We start from the raw sequence: 14,473 nt of genomic DNA, 5'->3' as shown, positions 1-14,473 counted from the left end.
CTACCTACACGGGAAGTTGGAGAATTAGTGATGAGTGAGTAAGTGAGTGAGTGAGTGAGTGAGGGCTTTGCCTTTTATTAGTATAGATTACATTGTAAAATGGGTCACTGTAAGTAGGAGGGCACATATCAAAATAAAAGTGGATGTTTCTGAGAAAAATGGCATAGCTACCTGTAACCTATTAATCCATAATTTAAATGTACAGTCACATCTATGCATATAAGAGCAATTGCCATAATCATGCGTTTCATAAAGGAAATTAACTATTTTAGCTAGCACAGCTTTGCCAAATATTTTGTTTCACCAACAGGTGTCAGGTTATCTATGTAAATGGATCTGTAACTGAATCTGAAAACAACTGTAATTTTTCTGAGCAATGACCTAATTGTACCTGAGTCTTAAAATGGCATGAATTCAAGGACTACTGAGAAGTCTAGTTGGAAGCCAAAAAGAAGGAGAAATGTTTACTCAATTAACACTTTACATCCTTAAGTGTATACAGTCCACCAAGTGAAACAGAATCTGAAAAGTTCCAAGTCATCCATAAAATATTTATTTTGAAAGAAATTTTAAAATAAAAAGGAACAGAAAAAGGAAAATACAAATACAATACACAACTTGATCCTTACGAGATGAATTGACCGCCTGAATGAAGTTTGCAATTGCATGTAGTTGTTAACTAAAGCTAAACTGTCAGAATCTTTCTCAATCATTCATTCTTGTTCTACACCCTTTAATTCCAAAAATGTGTTGCAAAGAAAATGGAGCTTATTTTGAGAGCATTAAGTGTTATACAGAAAACATGGGAAAGGCAATATAAAAATAAATGTATTATTATTATTATAAAAACTTCTCTAGATAGACCACGTCTCCACTGCAAGGTACACTTATGCTTCCATTCATGTTGGGCTAATTTTAAAATCAAAAATCTCTTGAGGTCTGAATGTCCTAGGAATGTGGAAGGAATCTCACCAATGCTCACATACCGAGAAGTTCATCTCTGCTAGCCCTACACCATGGCCTCATCTTTAAATCAATGGCTTTCAGTTCTGATAAATTAAGCTGCTTAAGTGCATCTGGAAAGACCACTGGATGAGTATCATTGACTAAGTAAAGTATTGGCAATGCGGCTTTCTTTTCAAATGCTTTCACAAGTGCTTTTCTTTCAACTGTTCAATTAGAATTTTGAGATTTGTTGCCACCATCTTAATACTAACATGCTGCAATTTCAGCTACAAGCACCAGACAAAACAGCATCAAAATGTTTGGCTGCTTTAGGAAATCCTACAAGCACCATGAGAACAAGCTGTATCCTGTCTGCAATGTTTGTTCAAGGGTGGAGGAGGGGAGGGTGTATGGGTTTATATCACTTCATCATGAGGACTATGTCGTCAGGGAAATGAGTGGTGGGGGGCATCAAGTAACCACCACACCCTCAGCTTTCCATTTAGCAGCACTTCTAGATTCACTGCTTTTTAATTTCAGCAATATACCTTAATAGCTAACATTCAAGAAACTGGCTAGAACTGGTGAAAACAAGCAATAGGAAAGCAGCTTTTTTATTTTTAACACGCACTTTTTTCAAAAACCACTTAACTTATATATTTTATAGTTTGCAGCATGTTTAGAAAATAACCAGTTTCACCAAATGTATGCTTTAGAATTTTAACATGGTTCATATTAATTCCAGACTTGCTAATACAGTCATTTTAATCTTCTGAAGTCAAAAAAAGAAAAGAATTCACAAGAAAAAGTAATACAAATCTCTAAAGAATAAAAGTCTAAACCAATTTTTACATAAGATTATGCCCTATATTTTCAACAAATGTGATACTTTGAATTCAATGCTAACAAACATGGAGCACAAGTTTCACATTTAGGGCACCTTCATCAAAGAATATGTCCTAATCACTTTAATTAGTCTTGAAAGTATTAAGAGACACCCAAGATCAGAAACTAAAAATAAAATTAAAAAATAAACATTTACAGTACCTCTGAAGAAATAGTTTTTTCTAGTTGTTAGGATTAGGAACCAATTATGCTATGCTACTTTGATAGTAGCAGCAAAACAACTGAGTAAATCTACTTATGATGTCTACTGAGAATGTGCACATTTAACCTTTCACTAAAGAGGAATGATAGCAAACAAAAGTGAATCTAATATACTGCTTAAGATTTTAATATTATTGCACAACATATAAGACATTAGTGCTCTAAATCCTCAATAAAATAGTTATTTACCTTAAAAGCTGAAAATGGGAAAAATAAAGAAAGAAAAAGTGCCCTAAGCAGCACCCCAAAGCCATGGATTCAATGAGGAGTTTCTTTGGTTTGTTAAATAAATAAATAAATAAAGGTCACTGGAGTCATCACCACCATTTTTGCATCATGAAACTTTTCAAACCATCAAAACAGAGATGTATTTTCCCAAAAAACATTATATACATACAAAACACAAACATAAAAGTATTCATTCCAATACAGAAACATAATAAAGTGCCTTGGAAAAACGCCTACAGATTATGTTGCAATATACTGTATGTAAAAACATTAAAAAAGATCAAACAAATAAATCTGGAAGGACTTGTGAATCATCCCCCCATTCTCTGAACCCATTTATAACAGTTCAGAAAACTTAATTTTCTGCATTAGCCTTGAGCTGGTGTTGATCACGATTGAAATAATTAGCAAATAAATAATTAATTTTAAAATAATAATAGGTCTATGAATTAAAAATACAGTGCTTACTGCATATCAAATATAGATGTTTCCGTCATATAAATATAACAATAAACTGCACACACACACAAAAAAAAAATCAGTTCATGGAATGCCCCAGTCAATGATTGTTCAAATGTTCCAATTTTTAAATTAAGCTTCTGGCAACACATGGTACCTTCTCTAGTAAACAAGAAAAAACAGAACAATTGATTTAAAATAAACTGCTATGGTAACAGCTATAATAAAGCAGCAAGAAGGGGGTAAAATGGGTGAGTGTCTGGCAAGCATTTGCAAGCACATCAGACAACATGCACAAGTTTAAAAGAAAACTGTATAAAAGAGACATGTTTTTGACTTTAATAATATTTCTGGAAAACTTATAGAAGTCTTGAAGTGATAATTAAGCAATATGATTATAGAGATGAAAATAGGAACACCTCTAAATAAATGGCAAGAATAGATATACAAACAGAAGTGTATTACATAAAAACACTAAGAACAATAGAGATGACAGGACTATTTCCATCATCACATGTTGCCACCTTTAATCCTAGATGATGCTTGTATCTTGCAACTTTTTTAATGTACAGTAGTACAAGTTATGGTGCCTAGACTGTTGAAAACTGACTCCCCTTTGCTATATTAAATGATAACTAATATTTACCAGAGGATGTTGAGAGGGGACCTTCCTAAAAAGTGGCCAATCATCTAAAAGTCATGCCTGCTATGTTTCTCTAATATTGAAAAATGTTTTGAAAATAAATGACACAGCTGTAGTGGACACAAAAAGCTTGGAAATGAATTTTAAATATTTAAGTCAACAGTATAACTTAATTCACGCTGCCATCTTTCAAGCAGCAGTATATTTTACCGAGCGGCACAGTGACATACCACTACTGGCTTACAGATATAAATATAAATGCATATACTGTAAATTTTACACCTGGATATTGTCCAAGTGGAATTTCCATGTCCTAACCATGTATACATGGGTACTCAGAGTTTTCCTAACACTCCCTTAAAGATATGCATCTTAAGTTTTCTGGCAATTTCAAATTGGCTCCTTTGTAAGTTTCAGACTGATTTGTGCGCAGACGAAAGAAGAAGAAGAAGTGGGATCTGCAATGGAATGGTGTCTTTCAGGATAGTGCTCAAAAGATAGGCCCTGGTAATCTCACCCCTGAAATAGATTAAGTAGAATATACTATACATTTTACTTTTACCATATCTTTACATTAAAAATATACTGAAGTAATTATTTTCTTTTCATTTAATTATATATAATTTAGGAATTTGCATCACCATTCTTTACATATACCTAATCCTACCTGCTGTTTTAAATAGGGTGCATTTACACAAGGACCTACAGTAACAACCTCATCTACTTATTCTCTACTTCCACTTTAGCTCATACACAGTGGGGGATTTGACCCAAAACAAACATCTGTCTATGTATCTAAAGAGTGTAATGTTGCACAGCTAGTAAGTTATACATCAATATCTCATTTTATGTTTTCATTATGAGATCAAGAATTATGGTATCTATTTGCTTTAATCACACAAATAAGCACGTTGTCATTCCTAACTGACTATTTCTATAACCACCAATATGTTATTTAGAAAAGAAGTCTGACGTGTACAATTTCAATATATTGTTTTCTCATATGAGAAGCTGCAGTGCCCCTTTCAAAGCAAGTACAAGAAACAAAACTGGACAGCTATAACAAAACCAGTGAGTAACTGTTAAAGCATTTTATGGTTTTACGGCAGAACTAAGAAATCTCAAACTTTTGATGGAAAAAGAAAATTTACAAGTGCTTTTAAAAGCAAACCTTAGTTGTTCAGTTCAAAATTTAATAAAACAAACAATTTTAATTAGTGGTATAATTTTTAATATAAACATTAATGGTTCCACGCAGTTCCATCTCTTCAAAATAATATCAAAAATATATCAAGAACTATTTTTTTAAATTTGTAGGAAAACAATTTTGCTGATAAAATTGAAATCTGTTAACTATCTATTTTACAGAAGAGCTGGACATATTCTTCTTTGGGGCTAACTGCAAGGAGGACTGTTAACCATATTGTTTATCTTGAAAGGTATAAGGGAGGACTACACTTTTTAATTCTCCTATGGAGGCTAGAAATGGGATTACTATTATTATATTCCCCAAATCTAATAAAGCATTACTAATTCCAACAAAAAATATTTTCAGTCTAGGTCTAATACTAAGAGGTTTTTCTTTCAGTGAAACTGCTTTGCAGTGCTCTGAAGTGTGCTTTAAAACATAAGGAGAGATTTATACTTGACTTGAGAGTAAAAGGTAACAGTGATTTTCATTAAAGAAATGCTGAGAAGACTTGCACTGCATCAAGCACCATTAAATGCTAATGATGAGGGATCATCAAAAAAGAAATAACTCTTACTAGTTAAAAAACACACCAAGAATACATTTACAGACAGTATTACTGCACAATGAATAGGAGGTGGAAAATGTTAATTCAATGGTTTTATATTCCACAAATCAGAATACAGTACTCAAATTCAAAATAAAACTGTCTTATAAATACTTTTAAGCCAATATTGGAGAATGATTGTATGCGCATCTTTTTACCGAGTACTGATAATAAATAAAAAGTGAAATAATTTGATAATTATTATAGGAATCAAGAGGAACAAAGTTTTGCTTTTCTTCTAGCCATTCTTTTACATGTTCAGCATCTTACATATAGTATGTACATTTTTACGATATAATTTTAGGAATGCTGAGGATTGCTTCAAACACAACATTTATTACAACACAAACTATAAGATGTGTTTAAAGGCAATCTATTGCTACATTATACAGTGACAGTAAGTAGTATGCATTACTGGACATAAGCTGTCAAGGATTTCATGAGGCTAACTGATTAAGTGAGCTTTAGCACTAATTAAAGAAGGTGATTGCTGCAACTAAATAATTATCCAACAATAATAATAATAACAATACATTTTATTTATATAGTGCCTTTCCCATGCTCAAGGCACTTACAGAATATAAGAAAGAACGGCAGGGTATACAGTATATAGCACTGTACAAACCAAATAAATAAATAAAGAAGATTGCTTGATGCTGGAATATGGATATAACCATGCAAAAACTAAAACAATTGCTCTAATTATGTTTTAAAAATATAAAGAACTGCTGAGATCAGAGTTTAATGAATATGTGCCATGTGCTGACCTTTTCTGTTATTATGGACTCAACTGTGCATCTGAATATGTTGGTTTATCAGTACAAACCTGATCCTAGAAATGAATTTTGGTTTGAAAATGTATGGCTTTCACAAATATTTCATAAGTCACACATGCAGGTCATTTTGTTTACAATATGCAGAACATAGGGATATTCTTAGCGACAGCATTTGAATTTCTAGACATCTCTTTAAAAGTAATTTATGCTTTGTCTATACAGAGAACTCATGATATTACCATGAGAGAATAAACTACTATATAATATTCTTTGAACTCAGCTCTTTATAGCACTGTGCAAAATTGTCGTAGCAAACAAACAGCTTTTTCCTTGGCAAATCAGGCATGGTCTATTTTGCTTGGTACTTTATGATGTTTTCAGACAGAAAATGTCTATATACATGAATGCATACAATTTGCTTAAAATCATAATAACAGCATTTTATTGACTACTACTTGCAAAATAGCTCAACCAAAATATGTAGCTTTCCATGTCTAACAGACTTGTTATCTCTGAGTATATTAACACACACATATATGTGTGTGTGTGTGTGTATATATATATATATATACACATACACATACATATACATATACACATACATATACATATATATATATATTTACACACATGCATACATATATATATACACATACATACATATATATACACCCATATATGTATATATACATAAATACATATACAAATAAATATATATATTATATAGCATAAGTTATGCTACTTTTTAAATGTGTACCTGTAAAATTCATATATAATCTCAAATAAAAAGTTGGCAAAAAATACTACATGGCTTCAACAGTATCACAAAGTAATGCAACATCATCTTAGGAGCTATGACTGCTCCATAAGCAAATACTTCAGCGCACACCTATACTTCTGTCAGTATACGTCCTGTTATACAAACCTGCTAAATCATATAATGTATTTTTCTGTTTATTCATTTAATGTGCATTAGATAATTCAGATTTTGATCTTAGGTGTGTTTAGATTTTACTGGTACTGAGATTTTTTTTGTAACCAATACCAAAATAAGTTTTAAATGATTTGTATATAAATGTTTACACTAATCTATTTATCTCTCTCTATATATATACACTGTATACACACAAAATACTAACAAAATTTTGTTTCATTTGTCTGAGTCAATGAAAACAAAATACAAGCTGCTATAAATCTTACAAGAAGAATAAAGACAATAAAGGGTGTCACTTCATGAAATGCCCATCCCCCCATCCATAAACACATACCACGACCAGTGGTTTACATTGATTTATAGGGCTACTGGCAGACAGGCTAATCATTCTGTGGTTCCCAAACCATTCACCTTCCATATCAATTTACTTCAAGCCTAACTAAATAAATTTTAGGTACTTCTTTGAACAGAGTTCAGAGCTTTTAAAGAAGCTTCTGATTAAGTGTTTATATAAAGCATTTACATTCACAATATGTACAGGAAAAGGTAAGCTCTCAGTATAAAATTATACTCACTGACTACCAATTCCATTTTTTAACACAGCTGTACAAAAGGCATAAAGACCATATAAATATGTGATGCAAAATGAAGAACTAATGTAACAGTCACTTGCAGGTATAAAGAAAAAAAACTGTCAAACGTGAGTGTATACAACTGAGAATATCACCAACTGAGTGTATGTTACCAAAGACATACTTCTTAACTACTGCAATACATAAAATCTGTTAAATATTTAGCTTGAGTGGTAAATGATTAAATCGAGAGAAAAAGAAAAAGAGAGCAAACTACAGAGTGTACGCCAAACTAAGGACTTTGTTTCCATTAATTCCATCAATTTTCTAAACTTGTGTTTTTCATTAAAACAAAATGCTGCTGTACAATATAATAATGATAACAAAAGTAATTATATTCTTCTATTGCATACGGAAATAACTTCAGTTAATGTTAAAAATTGTGTTGACAAAAATGTAAGTTTTTTTTCAAAAGCAAGTAATAAGCCTAATAGAAAAAAGCCAGGAAAAAAGCAAAAATATAAATATGAATACAGATATTTACCATTTGCAATATGAATATAGCTAGTTAAATAAGATTGCAAACATAAATATACTACAATTGGTCCTTTATTATATTTCAAAGTATGATATATATACTATTGTATTATATGCAAAAAAGAAGACTAAATTCTGTTATACTTAAGGACTATGAAGCATCTGCTCTTTAAATGCTTGCTCCAGTTCACATGATCAGAAGACAGCTAACACACACAAGGGAAAGGGGAGGGGAGGAGAGAGAGAGAGAGACAGAGAGAGAGAGAGAGAGAGGAGAGAGGAGTGCATCCACAAGCCTCAAGCAGTAATCAAACCTGTTTTCACACCGTTATGAATACCCTCTGCTTTTCACAGTTTTCTTTCGTTTGTGGAAAACACGGTTAATAAATGCAGTTCTCTAGGCTTAGTCACACGTGCTCTGTTGCAGATCTCCATTTCAATGTGTCTTTTGTTTGACGGCTGGTGTTTCAACATCCTCAGCTTGAATAGGAGGAGGTCAGCCTAGTGCTTCTGCCCCTGGTAATTCAGAAGCTCACACTGGGGCCCCTCTAAGAAACAGGGGAAGAAAATTAACTTCTCTTGTATAAGACAAATTCTCTTCCCAATCTGATTCCAGGCTGGAAGGTCAGCATACCACACAGGTATAGGTAACAATGCTTTATTTCCACTAAGCAAATATAGTTCTGCAAATTGTTACTTTGGAGCAAGATATTAAAACCAACCAAAAATAAAATATATCGATGCAACATGAACACAAAACAGGTTGTTCTAAATGGACACTGAAAAGCAAATATACAAGCAATGCAAGATAAAGGCAGACATTTAAAAGCTAGGTTTTTAACTGAAAAAAATATTTTTTTCCTAAAGCGAATAAAGTTTGCTTGGGACCCAGCAATTATCCACCACAAAGTGCTATGCTAGATGTAAACAAAAACACATTATTACCCGGTGTTTGGGTATATGTTCATTGACTTAGTATATTTTCAATCATCTACAAAATACTATAATACTTTTCAAAAAGACTAAGTATCCAACCCTCCGAAAAAAAAAAAACCAACACAAAAAGCTCTACCCCAAGTCATTTGCCTCCTCTTAGACACACACACTTGCACTCAGTCTCATAGGAAACCTTTCATGGTGCATTTGTTTGAGCTGCCAAGTTAAATCCTCCACTCTCATGTCAACACATTGAAAAGGGAGTCAGAACACCAGCTTCACTGAGAGACCAGACCAGACCAGAAAGAAAAAAAAATCAAGTGGATCAAATCCTATGCCACTAGCAAACAGCCATTAAGGTATTTGTATATTATTAAGGAAAGTTTGGAACAGCATATTTCCAAATTACATAGGAACTCAATACACATTTACATAACCAGGGAAGTACAATAATTATGTCTCAGACTTCTGTTATATACACTATTATGAAAAAAGCAAAGAAATAAGACTGTAGACATTGTTCAAATGAACACCTAAAGGATAAATATATATTTGACCCCATCTCATGAATGAAATGCTTACATTTGGGCCCAAATCGTGTCAATTTATTTTTGGTGATAATCTGTATTTTGGAAATTTAAAGTCTTCAAAATGAAAATATAAAGTATGCTTGTACTATTCTTCATAGTATATACAAGATCACATTTATTACACAGTTTATTTTCTTCTTTAAATTTATACACTTATAAACAATACCACTAAACGACTATCCAAACTCAACTTCTCAATTACATCTGAACAAATTGATAATTTAAGCAATTTACTGGTACAAATAACTAGAAGTGCATATGACGAAAGTGACATTTATTGATGAATGCTCTTCTAATGTTAACCGATCAAAACAAGGATGGTAATCATAATTATTTTAAGAAAAAAGTTTTAACAAACTAAAAATAATCATATTTTTTTAGAACTGTCATCAAAAATGCCTAGAAGACCACAAGACAAAACAATGATTTCCACCAACCTTAACATCCAAATGTGAATTTCAAAATATGTAAATGTATAGCCTACAATCACAATGTGGACTCACTAGTCATGTTAAGATACATGCATACATTCAGCAGGACACACAACACTGGTATATTTAATTTAAACCATATATGCAGTGAAACCCAGCTACTCTGAAGACTTTCCACAAGCTGAATGAGATATTGCGACCATAATTTGTTCATTGCCTGGATGAGATACTCAGGGAGTCAACTTTTAAGAGGTTGGATAGCACACTGGAACTGTTGATATTACATAGACTGGGTAAAGTATTGAAGATACTGGAATATATTATTATACGCTAAAATTAAATACTGGACCAGAGAACTGTTCATAAGCAGAATAACTTTGCACTCTCTGGATGAGATATTAGTACACTTGACTTTTCAAAATCTCCATAAGATTTTGCGGCAGATAATTTCTATAAGTTAGGTGAGATATCAGAACAAGTGCTTTGTAAAAGACTGGCTGAGATATCGAAAGAATTGACTTTTTCCTGAAAAGCTTGATGAGAAGTAGGAACAGATGTCTTTTAATAGGTTGGGCGAGATATGAGAGTAAATGATTTTCAAACTGCTGTATGAAATATTGCAATGGATGACTGTTAATAGGCTAAGGAGACATTAGGATGGATGGCTTTTAATAAGCTGCGTTAGATAATGGGATACACTTTTTTAATAGACTGATTGTGATATTGGAACAGTCTATTGATAAGCTGACCAAATGACCCTGGCAGAATGAACGGTCTTTTCTCATTTGCAGCATTTATCCCCTGTAATCCCAACATGACACACTGTAAAACTCCTGTAATCTTTTTACTCTTAAAAAACATTAAGAACTTTGACAAACGAGAGGAGACCATCAAGTGCATCCCAATATTTCATCCAGATTCTTTCTAAAGGTTATGAAGGTTTCTGTTTCAACTAAATAACTAGGTAGTTATCTTCATACAGTTCTTGTTCAACAAGATGCTATAACAAGAACGTAATCCTATATACTGTATAAGGAGGTAACTATTTCTTTGACATCTTGTAAAGCACTTTGAGCTACATCATGTGTATGAAAATTTGCTATACAAATAAATGTTGCTGCTGTAAAAACAACATGAAGAAAATATTACTTGGAAATGAGCAAATCTTTCACCGCCTGTATGTGTTTAGTAACGCCTTAGTGAAACAGTCAAACTTTCACCCTTAATACTAACATCATTTCAAAGGCAGTATTAATATCAAGAATTTTCATCCATTCTGACACTTTAAAACCCCGCTTAATCCAGATGAGGGCTGAAGAAAGCTAAACCCTCATCCTTAAAAAAAAAAAAAGAAAAGAAACAAATCTTCGGAAATTTACGACAAATAATACTTGAGGGGCACGTCTAGTCTCTACTGTGCTTAGTGGGTTTTAAAAATACACACCCCCTACAATTAACTACAGCAACAGAAAACAACTGAAGGCACAAGTTAATATGCCGGAGATGTGTTTGACAACGTAATATCAAGGGCTACAAAACACCTTGTGCAAGAGAGGAAAAAGAAATTCAAATGAGATCTCTGTAGACTAAACAGCGGACAAAGTCTGCATGTCTGGGTTCGTTTCCATCTGTTTACAAGTATTCAGTGCCTCCTGAAGTCAAGAGGCTACCTCCTCTTCCACCCCTTCCTTAAGTCACTTGCAGACTTACTTTCTGACAACAGTATGAACACAGAGCTGGCTACTTTTAGCCTGTCTCTTTAAACCCACACACACGCACGCGCGCTCACACACACACACTGAAAGGAGACACACTGGCTGTTTCCCTGGCTTCCTGGACAGATGTACAGTACTGAAAGAAAACCTAGTCTTGCTTGTTGCCCTGCGAGGGAGGCCCTGGTCCCAACTGGCTTTTCCATCCAGACACCAGGAATTCACAGAAGCAATGTCTGTTGTCTGAAGCACACACGACCCCCGCCGGAGGTATTTCCTCTAACCTGTGCCCCGCAATTCCAATAATAAAGCACTCTCAACTTTGTTTCGCTCTCTCATTCCTTCCAAACTCTCGGCGCCTAAGAGAGAGAGAGTGTGTGTGTGCTAGAGAGAGACAAAAAATGCAAATACTTCAGGCCGCCGGAGAAGTGCTACTATGAGCTGAAAGTGTTCTATTGAGGTGTATTCCGCATACATGCATTATTCACACAAGCTCGGTGCTGCCTGCACTAGAAGAAGCCAGTGGCGCTAAGAGAATGAAACCGTGCAAGAATACAATGTAACCTCCGCCGCCACCTTCTCCTCCTCCTCCCCCTCACAGAAAGAGGAAAAAATACGATTACAGGATGTCTCCGAAAGTGACCTGAACCCACCTCCAAGCCATTCACCGCACACTTTGCCCGTCTTGATTTATTTCCAAAGCCACACAATGCACGGCAGCGACGCTGTGGAGACACAGTGCCTGGCACCGAAGGGACCTCTTTGTAATAGCCAACCACACAAACTGTCTGCTACAAAATATCCATCGCACTGCCACCGTCGCACCAAAAAAAATCAACTAACGGGCTATTCTATTGTTTCTCCTACAGACCTATTCAACTAGATTAAAAAAGAGAGAGCGAAGCAGCTTCCCCGGTCATAAGCGAGAGAGGTGTGAAATCCGATACGGAAACAGAAAAGGAACTTACTTACCGATCCGAGGCGGCTGAGAGAAAAAGGAATCCTTCTGCCTTTCCTGATCTGTTTTCTTGTGTTTTATTCAGTTCTGTTTTGGCTTCTGTGATTACATGTGCGTTGTTGTTGTTGTTGTTTTTTTAATTGCCTCCGTTTTCCTTCACAGACAGAGAGAAGGAGCTCAGCGTTCGTGGGTGAGTAACTGAATCAACTAGCAGAGAGCACAGCAAGTTGAAGTGTCAAATTACATTGGCTATTCTATTACCAAAGGGCCATGCTTAGTGGCTGCTGACAAAATCTGTCCCAGATTTCCTTTAGAAAGGGAGCCACTTGAGCTTGGAATACAGCGCTCTTCAAGTCACACAAATTCTCCCACAGCACCTCTGAACAAAAGACCTGAAGTGCTACACCTGCCTCCGAACTCGCTTCTTGTGCAAACTCTCCCGAGGCACAAAGGAAAGCTGGCGCTGAATGTGTGGACATAGTCATTAATATGCACATATGATTATGACAGCAAGGTATTAACAACGCAGAGGTTTTATGTGTTTCGCTCATACTACGTTTAAATTTTAATGTGCAGTCCATAATAGGCTCGCTATTTTTTCATAAAAATGTTTTAGTAAAATGTACACATACTGCATAAAAATCCAACATTCCATATTCAATATAGTGCCCTTTTTAATCAAATAATTATGTTGCCATCATGTTCTTCCCATGATCGTACAATCTTTTCTGGCTTACCCAACATCCCAGAGACCTCCCATGTCAATTGACTGTTGCGTTTGTGGGTGTTATTGTGTTCAACAGCTTGTCCCAAAATGGTTAGGTGCCCTGCTGCTGCACTAGACAAATCAGATTCAGGAAGCAATATTTTTCTAGTGTGTGTTTTCAGAATGATTCTGGACTTTCTTAGTAATAGACCATCAATGGCAGATTAATTCCGTATGAGTCCTCTTGGAGAGTTAGCCGGAAGTCCACATGGCCGTCATCATCAAGTCCTTCCATGAGAACCCTAAATACAAACAGGACTGTTTTCATTTATGTTAGCTAGAATGCTCAGAGAGGGCTGGGCGGTCTCATGGTCTGGAACCCCTGCAGATTTTATTTTTTTCCCTCCTGCCGTCTGGAGTTTTTTTTTTTTTCGTCCTCCCTGGCCATGGGACCTTACTCTTATCCTATATTAATTAGTGTTGTCTTATTTTAATTCTTACTTTGTCTTTTTTTTTTCTCTTTTCTTCATCATGAAAAGCACTTTGAGCTACATTATTTGTATGAAAATGTGCTATATAAATAAATGTTATTGTTGTTGTAGCTTTTTTAATAGAGAGTTGAACATACTTTTATCAGCACAGCGCACAGACACTGGTTTGTTCCAGCTCGTTATTTCTCACTTTTGATTTTGGTTTGACTCTTAATCAGGGTCCTCTTTGATCACTTTGGCAGACACTCGATAGTTTCATTGAGCAGAGGGAGTCCCTGTTGATCAATTTGGTGAACAGATACTCCATCACGGTTTGGAGAAAAGGCAGTTTGCTGTCACAGGCCTGTTGATGTGCCCCCAGAACACCCTGAAGATAGATTCACCCCTGTGGGACCACAGTCTGTTAGGCTTCACAGTCATACTCCTTTTTCACCTATGACTGTGTACCTATTTATGGCTCACACTCCATAATCGTTGTTGCAGGTGAAATCAAGGTAGTAGGCCTGATAAACAATAAAGGTAAGAAAGCCAACGGGGAAGAGATTCAGGATATAGAAGTATGTTATGCTCATAATAATTTAACCCTAAACACCCTGAAAATTAAGAAGCATTTTGTGTACTTCGGGCAGACTAGCCATTCACACATGTGGTA

At 34.8% G+C, this 14,473-nt stretch overlaps 1 protein-coding gene across 2 annotated transcripts in view; it reads right to left on the bottom strand.

Moving 5' to 3' along the window:
- Nucleotides 1–12,881, bottom strand: part of zmiz1a (zinc finger, MIZ-type containing 1a) — a 308,608-nt gene extending 295,727 nt beyond the window's left edge. For both annotated transcript variants that reach the window (XM_039772925.1, XM_039772932.1), the window contains exon 1: nt 12,639–12,881. The gene's annotated coding sequence lies outside the window, so the exon portion shown is untranslated. The remainder of the gene's footprint in view (nt 1–12,638) is intronic.
- Nucleotides 12,882–14,473: the final 1,592 nt, after the last annotated feature.

Source organism: Polypterus senegalus, chromosome 1 (assembly GCF_016835505.1).
Source record: "Polypterus senegalus isolate Bchr_013 chromosome 1, ASM1683550v1, whole genome shotgun sequence".
NCBI classification, from domain to species: domain Eukaryota; kingdom Metazoa; phylum Chordata; class Cladistia; order Polypteriformes; family Polypteridae; genus Polypterus; species Polypterus senegalus.
The sequence above is the reverse complement of the archived record's forward strand: the minus strand, read 5'-3'. Positions and strand labels throughout refer to the sequence as shown.